At 41.5% G+C, this 15,505-nt stretch overlaps 1 long non-coding RNA gene across 1 annotated transcript in view; it reads left to right on the plus strand.

Moving 5' to 3' along the window:
- The first annotated feature begins 2,481 nt into the window (after positions 1-2,481).
- The window catches only part of LOC146675147 (uncharacterized), a 40,449-nt gene continuing 27,425 nt past the window's right edge, over positions 2,482-15,505 (plus strand). Inside the window, exons 1-2 of the long non-coding RNA XR_014910648.1 lie at positions 2,482-2,554; positions 2,900-2,987. This is a non-coding gene — a long non-coding RNA (uncharacterized LOC146675147). The remainder of the gene's footprint in view (positions 2,555-2,899; positions 2,988-15,505) is intronic.

The raw sequence follows: 15,505 nt of genomic DNA on the forward strand, positions 1-15,505 counted from the left end.
AAACAGCTTCATCTCATTTAATTTTTCCAGAGAATTACAAAAAAGAGGAGTCTTGATTTTATGAAGAACTACAAAAATGGATAGCTGAGGATTACCATTTACACCCAACTCGGTGACAATTTGGGTAGATTGTCAAACTTTCATTGGTGTTCACTGGATTTTCACTGGATTCACTTACAATTCACAGTTACTGGTGAACAGGATGTACTGACGCTTCCTTTTCCAGGGCATTCATCCTGGTATATACAGTATGTGCCCACAGATGAGTTTAAGAGACCATGTTTCACAACTAAGTTCAGTTAAAACAAGCTCGGCTAATTTTGCCTCGTTAGTATGATTCATGTGGATTGGTGTAAAAACCTTCGAAGGATATGCCCACAGCATTTCTGAGCAGAGAGTATGTTGTTCGTTTATTTCTTTTCTTTAATACGCAAATTTTAAAACCTAACTTGATATCTTTTTAATTATTCAAAAAAGTGCTAGGCGGTTAATATATTTCTCTCTGCTGTTACAAGCACAAATCTATTAAAACAGACTTCAGGGTCAGGAGTTGTGCTGTGCAGCAACACCTGAATAAACAAGAAGACGCATTTTTTAAGTCACTCTGTAAACATGTCAGCACTGCAGGTAGCACACCCGTAAATGCGACTCAAGGGGGAGTGTAATTTCATTTTGTCTGGAATAAATAAACCTTCGTCCCTCAAACTGATTACATTCCCATTGGAATCTTTTTGGCTTGATTCCCACTTTGATGAAACAGTTCCCCGTTTAATGATGCTGTTGATTCTTATCCAGTGGGTATTACACTGAAAGGGAGGGAGAGAGTGAGGCAAAGGCTCAGTTGCTGCTGAAATCAGTGAAGCCCCCTGCTTCCATCTAGCAGTGCAGAAAAGAAAATGGACAGACAACAGCAATTCTTGTTTTTGCTGTCATGAATAAGTTATATCAACCTCCAATGTATGAGGGAATATGAAAAACTAATTACCATATTTTCCATTAATGGGAACAGAAAAGTTTCTGGTGAGTTCTCAAACTGCAGTAAATTCAGTAATTATGGGCCTTTTCTTGTTATTCTTGTTTGGTAAGACGGGAAACTCACAATGAACAATATTCAGTGGATTTATAAGCACCCAGAGAACTCTGGTTGTAAGCTGATAAAGGAACAAGCTGAGCTGGTTTGGCGTTCTTGGGCTAAAGACAGATTTTTAACGGTAATAGGAAGCATTTATACGAACTCAAAGCCTGCCTTTGTGCCTGTTATTAGAAAAGTTAAGACAAACAATAAAAATGTCTGTTAGAACTCTTTCGGTTTGTAATTTCAGGCAGAAGCTCATATACGGTGGTATCAAACAACCCACAGCTGGAGGCGAAATAAACTGCTGCATTCATGAAGAAACATGATTGATTCATTAGGCCAATATTTTTTATTAACTCTCAGTTGTTGTAAATATTTTACATTTGAAACAGAGTCTTGCTTTGCTATAAAACACATTTGTCCCGGGAGCTCCCGGAGGCTTTCTGGAACAAATCTGCCCTGCTGCTAAGGGTGCCCCCTGTACTTAAACGCCACATGGCCAAAAGAAATACATGTGACTGAGTGCAAACATGAACTTAATATGACTTTCCATTCCGAACACCAGAAGTGGGTTTGCACAGCTATAGGAATCTGGGGATTTTGTACACTAACCCCTGCATCGATCCAGATCAAGCACTGGCAGAAAGCAGTGGGCGTTAGAAGCAGAGCCCCTTTGATCAAACAGTGGTCATGACTTCTTCGAGAGGCAGCAGTCTCCCACTGAAGTCTGGGAACAGTGCGGAAGTCCCACAACGGATTATGTCTGAGTGTGTCAATTATAGTATGTATGTAGAGTTACTCAAGGGTAGGATCTGCCAATCTCTGCAGCTCCGTAGATCTTAGCTAAAAATAGGTCGGTTGTCTGTATTCCAAAAATTCCACCTTAACACTAACAGCATACAGTGGTAATGATCACAAGTTGTAACAAAAGTTACCACTTGGTTGTGAAGTCTATTTCAAAAGCCTTCACTTTACCATTAAGTCGTGACCATCTTCCTTATTTTGGAGGTAAAAGCTGCTAGTTACCAACTGTATGTTTATCCATTCATTATATGAGTGCTTCGCAAGTGACCAAGTTTGGCGGTAACCACCTACGAAGTCCACTCAGTCTGGAACTCAGTCATTTTTTCCTCAAAACAACGTGAGACAGTTTAGATGGCTTTTAATTTGAAAAGACTCTACAGGAATTCAATGATGGGCAGTGGCGTGTCCAGCGGGGTGGCCTGGGGGGGCACAGGCCACCCCCCCAACCAGACTGGCCACCCCAGGTGCCACCCCAAAGGCAAAACAATAAAATTCAATCAAATATCCGATTATGTTTTCACGGTGAAGCTCAGATATCCGAGTGTAAGTGAATGCAGCATCGGCTTCTGCGCTATGCGCATCACGTTAGCAAAGGTAGGAGAGCCAAGCAAGAAAGACGGCACTGCAGGAAACAATTTTTCGGTGAAAGAAAATGAGGAGAGAATAAATGTCCCGGTAAGTAATATTAAGTTTGTTGAGTTTAGTAAACTTCGGTGAAATTAGAATCCCAAGGAAAAAATAACACTTAAAGAATTATTGCAGCCCTCGAATATTTCAGACAGTATGCTACTGAGGGCAGCTAACATAAGAGTTATGAGTTATAAGATATAATCTAAGTCGTAACATTGCTGTATGGAGCTGCAGATTTGGTTACAGGTTAACATAGCTGGACTGGCCATCGGGCATATCGGGCATATGCACACGGGCATGAACAATGAGAGGTGGTGGATTGGCCAGATGCAGGTCGATGTGTAAAAATAACTCAGTTGTTTGGTGGTGGCTATGGCGGGGCTTCCACAGAGGCCAGCAGGTGGATGAGGGAAAGGGGAGGCAGGAGGAGAGCCCCGAGGCAGCCACCAGTCCGAGTGTCAGGTGAACTGAACTTCAGGTAAGAAGTTATAACCTGCAGTCTATCTGGGTCAGATATAAACCAAGTTTAGGTGGAGTTCATTTTCGTTGTGCTGACTTTTTACTGTCAGTTGCAATAACTCATACTGCCTGAGCTAGCATGACGGAGTTTCTGTACAGCTGTTCAGTTGCTATGATGTTACTGATAGTTAGGGTTGCCAACTCCCTGAAAAATAAATAAGGGACACCTCGTGGCCAGGGCCGGGCAACCCAGTTGTCTTCACCCTTCCCAGTGTGGTAGCTCTTTTTTTTTTGTGTGTGTGAAATTATTCTTTAACCATTTGACTTGAATTTGATTTAAGCAGATGCATATTCTTTGTGTTATGACCACATGGGAAACAAATGATCATTTAGCCATTTATTTTTAGCTCACAATGACAACATTAACACAGTAAAACAGGTCTCTTTCTTAAACAGAAGCCTGTCATGCTTAACTTTTGAGAATATAAGTAAATCTTTCTTTAAAAGAACTCTGTCCTGCTTAACTTAAAATTATATAAATTAATAGAAACCAATAGAACAAAAATATTCTTGTAACAGTGCACATTTAGTGCATTTAGTACAATTGGCTTCAGTTGAGGTATTATTTCAGCTTTTCTAATGCTAATCAGCTGCTCCTGTTTGTAAACCCGCTTGTTCCCATGATTACGCATCATAACTCATCATTATTCATCTATGTATTACTTTTATGTATTAGTCATCTATTTGTTGTAATCATCTATCCTTGCAGTTGTTTATTACACAAAATAAATTATATTATCACACTTCTGGCCACATAGCGCTGATATTCACTGCACATGCCCATATTAACCTTAACCAGAGGGTTTAAAAAACAAACCAGTGTTTACATACCATATCTGCTTCTGCCGTGGCCTGGTGGACAACAAATTGGTTAAGGGTTCCCCGAGCTTTCAGGCCCCTCATGTTCTTCATGTGCCCACCACTAGAAGCATGCCTATGGAAAAAGTGCGCCGGCACACAGTGCAGTGCGCTTTATAGGTGTTATGGTGCACTTTCCCAGCCAGGTGTTTTCCTTTTCCCATTCCTCCCTGTACTTTTGCAGCCTTTTTTTCTTTCTCTGAGCGAACAAACATTGCTGCTCTAATGCTGGGCTTACACTGTGCGATCTTTGGCCCATTTTGAGCCGATTTTTGAGTCATGCGACCGATGAAAAAGAACGGCGCAGCACGGCTGTGCAGCGTGTGATCTGGACACAAGCGATGGAGGCACAACTTGTAGAACTTTGGAAAGCTCATCCGAGCCTTTTCGATGTGGCACCACAAAATTATCACGACCACAACATACGTGAAAATAGTTGGATTTACATGCTGCTCAATCACAGCTGCCTGATCATGTTTTTCATCAGCAATTTAGCAAAGTTGATGGTGGTGGTGTGTCTGTGTGAGTGAAAGACAGAGAGGGAGGGAGAGATTTTCTGTTATAACCTTCATGTTATGGACGCACCGTTTGAGCACTCAGGTCGCATCAGAGCATCGGGTCGTATAGTGTGAGACCTGCATCGTGACCTACCAACTTCTAACCCCTGCGAGTCAATCGTGCAGTTTGAGCAGGAGCTGAATAACGTGACTGAAAAAAATCGCACAGTGTTTGCCCAGCTTTAGGTGTACTGTCGTCCGAGACTTGCACCGCAGTGTCGGCGTTTGTTTCCCTGTTGGCCATGCTTCTTGTTGTGGTCATCTGTTGTCTTCCGGTATTTTCTCCGTAAGCGACCTTTCCTCGACCAATGAGATGAGCGGTAATCTGACTTGTCATACTCGAATTGTCATAAGTGTGCTGTCAGCTCATTGGTCACAAAGCAGGAGAGGGGCTGGGAATTATGTTTTCCAACAAAGCGTTAATTCCATTAAAAGTTATAGACTACTTTTGATTCTCACTGTATTACGGGACAAAGTGCGTCCCTTATTAGCTCAATACGGGACGTGTACTTTTGTTTCTAAATACGGGACGATTCCGTATTTTAAGGGACGGTTGGCAACCCTACTGATAGTGAACTTTATTTTATTCATAAGGTTAGTTAGTAGAGTTGCCAACGGCTCCTTAAAAATGGAATGGTCCCTCATTCAGAGAAAATATTACGCGTTTGGTATTGAGCTGAGAAGGAACACAGTTTGTCCCGTACTTTAGCTAGAATGGAAAAAGACAAAGCTGGATTTATTCTGTGTGTTTACGCTGCACAGCTGCCTCTTCTCTCATCTCCCCCTCCCTCTTCTGTTGCTACTTCAATCATGAAACTGATCAGTGATCAGCTGATCGGCTTTTCTCTCTTGTTTGTTTATCGCCCACTTTGCGCCAGAAAGAGGAAACCAGCAGATATTGCGCTAAACAACAACAGCACGTTTAAGCTTGATCAGCTGTTGTTAGAATTTATTTAATATTAATTTCTACTATCAGCTGATGTTTGCTGGAGCCACAGCTGTAAAGCTGCTGGTCATGATGTCGGTTTGTATATGTGGTGAGAGGGAAACATGAAGATGAAACCAGGAGATGTCCTTACTGGATCATCAGAGCTGAACAGGTGATGGAGAAACAGGTTTACCTTTTAGGTGACATGAATGAGTTGAAGGGAAGTTATGAACTGTTTCTGAGAGACTAATAACACCAGGATCCTTTTTTATGTAGCTGACAGTTGGTAACTGTGCAGGGGTCTAGCAAAGTTATGCCAGGGGGCCAGGTAGGGCATTAACAGGGAGAGGTGGGGCACAAAGAAATACTTTTCTTTCTTATTCTCATTTAAAATATCTCGCTTTTATTAAATAATTATTTAAATCTTACAACCAAAGTTTTTATCTGATGTAAAATGTATAGAAATCATATATAAACCAACAAGACAGTGTACATCACTGTCACAACAGCATTTGTTTTCAGTCAAAGGCTTTATGGCTTTAATACCTGGGGGGCCGGTCTCTAGTCAAAATGCCCGATTTTCTGTCCCAGTCCAGCCCTGCAGGTTAATACTGGCAGTGTCACCATGCCAGCTGACTGTATTTCATCATCAGCCAGTGTTGTTCTTGATCAATATTACCAAAGTTTACCATAAGGCAGCATAGAAAGTATTTACTTGCTTTCAGGTTTTATTCAAATGTTAGTCTTTTCAGTTGTTTCCCCACTTTTTTCCTGTTTCAAAATCAAACACCAGTTTGTGAGAAGATTATCTTCTTTTTTTAATAGGCAGGTAAAGTTTTACATTGGAACTGGCTAATTTGTCAATTGTTTGTTACAAATGTTCGTATTTTAATATTCAAAAATGTTTTTGCCCAAAACATATGTGCACTACATGTCAGTAAAAATACTATGCAAATATTGATGTCCTTGACTGCTGAGTAAACACTGACAAAGCACTGATTGTATCTCTTGTACTTTATCAACGCAGTATCTAAAAACTTTGCACCATAGTGGTTAAAATCTCATTCTAATAAGAGTTAAAAGCGCATTCGGTTATTAGGTTTATAGGATTATTGAATTATGGTTAACGGTTGGTAGAATTTTTTTTTAAACATTATCTGCCAATTACATCTGCCACCCTTCTCCAAATCTGTGCCCCTACCTGGCCCCCCCAACAAAAATTTTCTAGACACGCCACTGATGATAGGACCTGCAGTGCAGTTTTTTGAGGTATTTCCATTCTTAAAATTTGTAGCTTAAAGTTTAGATTGCATTAAAACTTTAAGTCATGGGTCAGAGCTCTAGAAAAAGACAGATATTGGACTTTGTATTAAGGGAATTTTGTCAGAGTAAGTACAGTGCAAGTACGGCTGCCCCTTCACGAGTTTATAGTGAGTTTTGCCATTTTGAGATATTTCATTTTTAATGTGTTAATTTTGGCAAACCCTCGTGGCAAGCAGTTTAAAACACCTCAGAGAGTAATTGCCACAGAACTGTTTCAAATTCCAACAGACACAAGTGTCGCAAGGCCACAGAGCCGAAGATAATACATGTAAGGAAAACAGAAAGGTTTCTAACTTGTCAAGTTAAAAGTAACTTTTACAAAGCATTAGCGAAAATATATTCACATCCAAAAACACAAACACAAAAACCAGACAAACACCTGGAACCTAAAAATTAATAAATGTTGAAGATGTTCCAACACTGGCAGGTTTGTATTCTCTGCCAAACAAGATCAGTGTCTCAATTCCCAAAATATGTCAAGTCACTGTACGCTTGGAGCTGATCCAAGACCAGATTAAAAAATGAAATGAAGATCTTTTTTTTTCTCTCCTTCTGCTCTTCCTAAGTAAACACACTAATCCGCGCACTTTGCTGCCTCGTTACTTGGGCTCTTAATTAAAATGCAAGCACTTCTCCTTCAGGCGGTTACCAATACTTGATGCGCTGGATTACCGGCGGTGAAGTCGGACATAATTTGTTTTTCATAAAACATCGGAGGGATTAAGTCGATGGAGTTTACCGAGATTTGGCTCCAAGGAACCCGATGTCTTGTAAATGCCGAACACAAACAAGCCAACAAATGTTCTGGCATCTTTAATAGGCATTTAATTGCTCTTAATATAGAACAAATGATTATAATAACAGAGATTCCTTACATAAATGCAGCAACTGTACACAGAGAATGGGTGCATACTAATGGGAGACTTACCTGTATGTGTTTGTATTTGTTTACCCTAATTTTGGGTGAAATGGCTGGGTATAATGTTGGGAAGAAGTAGTATTAATTTGTAGCCTTAATTAGGAGTTTTATGGGTTGCCACAGTAGAGAGCGCATAAAACGACAGCGTCATCACTAATTCAACATGGCAGGCCTGCAGAACACCATCTGCTGCCCAAGAAACTGTTAATAAAGTCACAATTATCTTTTTGTAAGCACTTTATTGAGAATAAAATTTGCAAATTAATTAGCTGCAAGTCAAGTCCACCGGTAAAAGGAGAGAAAGAAGGGGTGGGGGAGAGGAAATATTAGAAAGAAAAAAAAAAGAGAGAGGCCACACCACCAAAGGCAGAAGCAAGCCATTTGATTCAAGAACATTGTGCAACCAAACATACCCGTGGTGCTAATGATAATTTCGGGTTTCATTGCCGATGATTTGAAACAAAGGCTTTGTTTCACTTTTTAATTGCGCCTCACATCCACTTACACGCATTTTTGTAATGAGGCTACACATTTAACCGTAGCCTCCCTCCTCTCATCACAACAAACAACACCAAAAAAAACAGAAAGAAAAAAAAACAAAACGTCTTCACAGCCAGTAATTGTGCAGTGTGTTAACAGCTGGCTATCAAAACCCAGCAGGAAAATACAATTCACCCTGTAAAGTTGAGCACCAAGCCTATTCATGATCAATACTGCCAGGCCAAGAAAGCACTTATCTGCTGTGTTTACATTGTTGTTAGTTTCTCATCAAGAATGCTTCCCTCATTACCGCCCTCCCTCCCTCCACCCTCGCTCTGCCTCACCCGCGACTCCGTTTGCTGCCTTTCCAAGCTTTTGTCAACAGCAGCACCGACAATAAATGGCCAGAATAGAGGCCAGATAATTTTGTTAATCCCCTTTGCCTAAGACCTTGAGGAGTTTAATTCATGGTGATTGTTCTGACTCCCCTCTGCTGATGATCAATATAGCCCATTTCAGCACTTTTTTTTTCCTTTTTTTGCCCGGCTCAGAAACAGAAAGCCCTTGTCGCTCCACTCTTCTTTATGAAGAGTGCACTCAGGCACACAGTATCCTTCAAATTCATCAAAATGGGCAGACGGACGCAAACAAACTCGGCGACTGCCAGTGAATTTATAGAAAATGTCACATGCTTCTGTCTCAGATCCTCTTACATGTCCAACAGTTTCTTTAAAGTTTCTGTAATTGGTTGGGGCGGGAAAATGTTGGCAGTAGCAGTGCTTAAGGTTTAGGGTGTGGGGTGGGGGGGCTGTTATTCTTTATATATGTTTCTGAAGTGCTTATCACTGCCCCCAGCAACTCAGTGCCCTCTAACCTGGTCATCAACACACACGACCTCTTCATTTTTTGTTGCCAACAGACAGACGATATGAGGAAACCTCGCTGTAAGATTAAAAGAAAAAGAAACACACATACTGACATATATAGATATATTCAGTCCCAAGTGATTTAAACAAGCGAGCGGAAGCAGGGAAGGCTATGGTTTAAAATTGGTGACGGAGAGGTTGCCAAATTAGCTGCTGGTGCTCCGTTTATTTCCTGTTTATGGCAGAAAAGAGGACACACGCAAGAGGGAAGACCTAGAAAACACTAAGCAGAAGTAAGGAAAAGGATGTGTAGGTAATTGGTCTAGTTAGCAGGATTTATGATCAATAATTTCTCCACTCACCTTGCGTTTCCTTTGAACAAAAAAACAAAAGGGGGGCGACCACCAAATTTCCCTTTTTTTCAAACATTTGTAATGCCTAATTACCTGGGCTTGGCCGGCCCTCTTATGTATTGATGTGAAAACACCAGGGCAATCACCCCAATTCTCCAGTGTTTTGGTAATGAAATGTGCACGGCTGCCTATGCATAACCAGATTTGCAGTAAGCAAGTGCACAAATTAAGCATGCCCATCGCTCAGACAGCGGTACCTCCTAAGTGGCATTTGGAAAATTACCTCATACATTTTATTTGCGGGCATGTTTTGTTCACAGAGTGGTAATTGACAGCGGTGTAATGAAATTGCAAGTAGAATCGCTGAATGTGTTTTTAAAGTCAATAACACAAAATGTAATGCCCCGCTGAGTAGGAGTTTGGGAATACAATTATGATCAATTTGAGTGCTGAGGGCGGCCATTTTGAATCAGCCTCACACAGAGACAATGGGTGCCTCTCACTTGGCGAGCTCATAAAACAACTTCATCTGTATTTGTGCTTATGGGGAGACGGAGCACAGACAAAGCAGATGCATGCTGTGTAACAGCCTAACCTCTAACCGCAGCTTCTAAAAGGTCTCTCGATGGAGCAAAACAAACCTCCCCCTTTTGACAGCAGGCAGATACACAAAAGCTCGAATTACCCTCAAGGCTTCTGTAAACAATGTTGCGCAACCCCTCTCTAAACTTGCGTGTACCCCATCAAAAATTTAATTCAGTTACAGTATCCTTTTTTCGACCGAGTAATCGGCATTCAGGAGCGCCGTTCGAAACCTTTATGAATCGAGTGTGGCAAAAGCTCCAGCTGGAGCTCCACCTCAACCGTATCACTTGGCAGCCATAGTGCGCGGTTCAGGCACTGCACTCTGGTTTAACAGCTTCAAGGAGAAGCCACACCGCGCTGCTTCCTTTTTTCTCCACTTTTGAGTGACCACTCGCCAAGAAGCCCCGTCTGATTTATCGACTTGAAAGGGTGAAAACAAGTTTGGCTGGGTTCTGGGTCTCCTTCAGAGGTGCGATTATAATAATGGGAACCTTGAGGAAGTAAGGGGATTGATGGGGATTATGTGTTTCCGAGCCTCTCTTTATCAAGTGGACGTGTGAGCACCATCTCTATGAGGACAGAAAGGATGCCCTTTGTTGTGTACCTTTGTAGGACAGACGCGCTGGCTTACAAGAAGGATACACTTTGCTTCTTAAAAGTATAATTAGTATAAATATTCTTTAAGCAAACTATCGTGTTATATAATTATATATGAAATTAGATGATGATAACTGTGATATTAATAAGATGGGATTTTTTAGACTAATAGCACTTAAACAACTGCCAAGTCTAACTTTTCTAATGTAAACATTAAAAAAACCCACATAAAAACATAGACAAGGCTAGTAGCTTGGATTGTCACACTAACATGAGCATATACTACAATCTACGCTGCTCTCTGATAATGGTATTGTCTGACTCAAGTAGGGGGGCCATCAGGATCCAACTGGTCAGACAACATGATCAGATTGCACGCTTGGTGGACGCCTTGGGAACAATGTGAATGGATACAGTGGATACATGGATACATACATACATACATACATACATACATACATAAATGGATACATTGTTTTTCTCATTAGATGCTCTCAGGTAGTATCACCTGACAGGACAGGTGACAGCTACATAACCTGCTGACTCCTTGTGGCTGAGTGGTTCACTCCCATAGGCCACTACGGGAGTGAACCCTCTGAACTCATCACTCGGGTTACCAGTGTTTTGTTTACCAGATGATTTGCTTGATTGTTGAAATCTGTCAAATGCGTGTGACACAGTGTCGTCTGTCCTTTATCAAAACGGCAAATCTGGTTATCTCTAACAGACAACAAGTAAAATTGCTGATCATCTCCAAAAACATGAGGGCTTTAGGTGGAGCTGTTCTGCGAAAGGGATTCTTGAAGAGATAAATAACTCTTCTTATGATGTGGGTTTCTAAATTGGGCTCCACACCTGTGATCTTTGATTGCTTGCTCTGCAGATGTCCAAAACAGGTTCCCCACAGAAATCAGGTCCTAAACTTTAAAAAGCAACAAAGGTGCCTTTACTCCTCAACTGTTGTTTTGCCTTCAATTAAAAATAGTACATTACTGTTACCTGTGCTCTTAGTGAGATGACTCAACATCATGTGATCATTCTACTGAAACTGTTAGCCAACTTCCAAACAGTGATAGCCTTAGTTTTTCACAGACATAGATCTTTATTTAATCTCTCACTGTGGAAAAAGCTGATGTTGTGAATATAAAGGTGCCAAAAGGATTGCATGGGTTTCCGTCAGTGCAAGTGGTGCACAATGGAACAAAACATCCAGGTGTAAATATTCTTCTCGGCCAATACCTCAGAGTAAGACTTATGCCTATGAGAGCAGTTGCATGCCACACATTATGTGTTGATTTTAAAGCTCTTTTGAGCACCATTTGCCCCAGAGCTTAAATCCAGCAGCCTGGGTTCAAGTCTGACCTGAGGTATTTCACTGCGTGTCTTCTCACACTTTCCTGCCTACTCTGTACTACTACAACACTATCTATTGAAAGCAAAAGCCCAAACAATAAGAGAGGGCCAGAAATCTGTTGATATATATATATATATATATATATATAATGAGGAGGAGTTTAGTGAGGGGTTTTCACTAAGAACTATCTATTCTAAGATATAGTCTTGCAGTTTGTGTCTGGTTTGTGGTCATTACCCACGAACAGGTCAGCATGCTTGACTGACATCAAGTTGGACTGCCTGGCAACCAGTATGTTATTTCCTGTTCACTGTACAGCTCAACTAATTTTCTTGTTTCATTGTTAATGAAATCGGCTTTTCTTGGCTTTGATCCTGCGAAGTTGCAGCAAATCACAAAAACCAAATCAGCACGACACATGCTGCAAGAAAAAAAAAATTCATTAGCATGAACATGCAGCAGTAACGCTGGTGGAGCAGATGTGAAGTCCATTCTAATGACTGGCCTTTTTTTCTAAGATCTGAGTTAAGACCACGCTCATTAAAGATCAGCTTTTAGAATTCAAATTTTTGAAGAAAACACATTTCTTTACTAAATTCACACCAAGTGTATACATGGAGATTATACTAACAAAAAAAGCACATTGAGTTGTGGTGAAGAAGTAAGGGCTCAAATAAGGAAATCAAATCGTCTATAGCACATCAGTAGTCACATATGCATGTGAAAATTTCATGAAAGCACTTAGTTGCAAAGATTTTTAGCCTAAGTCCTAACAATTATCCAACCCCCCCCCAAAAAAAAAAAAAACCAACCCCTACAACCCCTACTGGAGTAACTTATTTTTTGTTGCCAAAATTTTATACCATTATCCAGTAAAGCGCTACTCAAAAACATTTATTAGCATTAAGTATACTAGTCTGAGGAACCCTATAGTGAAGTCTTCACATTTCAACTCCATCAATTCAAGACTGTCAGCCAAGGCTGCCGCTGTGTTCATGTTTGTAGATACTAAGATTGGATTGACGTTAGATATTGCTGTTGTGGCCATGTCAATAACCTTTCAGGCTGTGAAGGCGAGCCACAGGAAGCTTTCCATTCCCTGATCTAATTAGCTGCCGCCTAAGCTAACTCAACCCGGGCAACCCCACTGACCACTCAAACCACCAACAGCAGCCAGCTGGGCAGAGGCCATAAGGTGAGCTGCCACCTAAACTTTCTACACTGATTACAGCTTCTCCCCTGTGAATTTGTGGCAGATTGTGCTTCTGGTCTACATCTTTCTGAGGCCCGCTTGCATATGGTAAAAACCTATAGGCGGGACTGAGTAAGCAGTGCCAAAGCTTCAGTGCAGCAGTAGCAGAGGCCAAATCTCGCTGGCCGTTAGCAGTTGAATGAAGATGCTTTAAGATGTGAGCCTCCACATTTCTCCAAGGAGGAGGTTGTTAAATCTCTATAGTCGATTCAATATGCAGTTAAAATTGTGCGGGTGAGCTGCCAATAAGAGCTAGCGTGCTTCCAGCCACAGTTTAATCATTTTTCAACCCAAGCTCCATCAAACGTCTAGCAGTCTTTGTAAAACTTCACAAGCACCATTTTTCACTCCTCGGTGTCAGCCATTAATTAGCAGTTTAACACGCACAGTCTGCCCAGAGACAGATGAGTGCACATCAAAAGGGGCAGTCCAGCAAAATGGCTACTTTGGTTTCCATGTGTTTATCCTCCAGTGGCTACACCCTGTAAACTTGATACCACATAGAGGGCAGTCTGTCACCACTTAGACTGCCCTCTTTCTCCTTTGTGGTCCGCCAGCTGTCCCCCTTTTTGGAATTCTTGCAGACCTGCTGAGGACTGAGCGAGTCTTCCTGTCTCTCTCGCTAACTTTTACAAGTTCAGTCAAAACGAACGAGTCGCCTCTTTGACGATGAAGCCTTTGTGCCGAGCATCTTGCCGGTCAGCTGCCGTCCAAGTGAATCGGCAGGAGGGGTTTAGTTTCACCGTCAAAGTGCAGGTTAAAAGCGATAAGCAGAATGAGCATATGCCAGGGGGAAGATAATGACTAAAAATGACTTTCCATCTCCCTTACACAAAGAGAGACAGGTACAAGGGGCACAGCTGCTGTGGAAGATTAATGGTGCTGCCAGATGTAGGGAATCTGGAGAGGGGGTGACCAGCCCATGGTGCTCTTCACCATGCTGGAGAGGACAAAGCAGCCATCAGAGAAGCATGGGAGGTGTTGATTCATCGCTACATGTAGAATATATGACTACATAAGCTAAGAGATGACAAGCTGAAGGCGCATAAAGATTCTAATAATTGTGGATTTTTATTTTTTTTTTATTTTTACTGGCAGTGGTACCTTAAAAACTGTGCCTAAATCTCTTGAATACACACAATAATCCTTAAATAATGAATCACCTTGCATTGATGACACCTTTCCAGTTATGCAAAATATATTTAAAAAAGATTGACTTCTATCCCACACCTCATTTCACTAAAGCTCTCTAACACAGGCTGAATGTGAGGGAAGTAGAAGAAGAAGCCTAGCATTGTCCGCGGCTTGCTTTATGCATAAGTGGATTCGTTAAAGGCCCAAATACCACACAATTTAGAGGGAGACTGGAAATAGATAGGAGGCTCTCCGTACCGGACAGCGGCGCCTCTCTTTTTCCTTAGAGTCACTTCTGACTCACCTCTGGGTCACCCGAGCAAACGACATGCCATCACAGCAGTGTCGATACTGTAATTTGTTTTTCCATTTTCTCCCTTATCAAGGTTAAACGGAACAGATCAATCAATCAATCATCTTAGCTCGTGCATGGGGGTGGAAGTACCCTTTAATGTCCGAAAATAAAGGTTAGGGGGAAAAAATAAAAAGGCAGCAGAAACCTAATGCTTGGGATACAAATTTCTCAAAAAAAAAAGCAATTAACTCTGGGGAGGAAGAGAAGAAGAAGCGAAACCTGAAACAAATGCCTTCTGAAAGCCCTTCTGCCAAATCTCAGATGCGGGGGACACCAGTTCCTTGTTCTCAGTACAGAGAGAGAGTTTCAATTACATGCAGTTTGCCCTTGGTTGGGCTATTTCAATATTTTATGTTGATACATTACCACTGCAACACGCCTTCATTCATTTTCATTCAGAGGAAGGAGCTTTGAGCAAAAATAGACTCTTTATCAAGCCGTGTGCTCGGTGTTATATTATTGTGTCTGTCTCGATAGAAAATAGATCATAGAGGAGACAGACTGCCTAATACATAAATGAGAAATGCACAATTACTTTTCACATGGATTCCTGCAGAGCCGAGAGTGGCACCGCGATCGCTCTCGCGTAGCTCGCGCAGTACCGGTGACACATCTTGTGAATGTTGGCATGTAATTGGTTCAACCAAACGCATGCAGCGATATCGTGCAGGTTGTGTTATTCCTCCCAGTTTTGCATAACACAGGGTTACTGACACAATGCACATTGCTCATAAAAGCAAATAACACAGAAAGGCATTTATAGTACACTGAGGACTGGTCACTTTAAATGGATATGACATCATGTGATACCAATGTGTACCAAAGAGGTCACCAGACACCTGTGCGACATACAACTTCCTCAGACAATGTGACATTTTCATGCACGGAGCACTTGACAAGCAATGACAGATATGTG

Source organism: Rhamphochromis longiceps, linkage group LG3 (genome assembly GCF_057381845.1).
Source record: "Rhamphochromis longiceps isolate RC_006_pf linkage group LG3, R_longiceps_female_GT1.1, whole genome shotgun sequence".
Lineage (NCBI taxonomy): Eukaryota > Metazoa > Chordata > Actinopteri > Cichliformes > Cichlidae > Rhamphochromis > Rhamphochromis longiceps.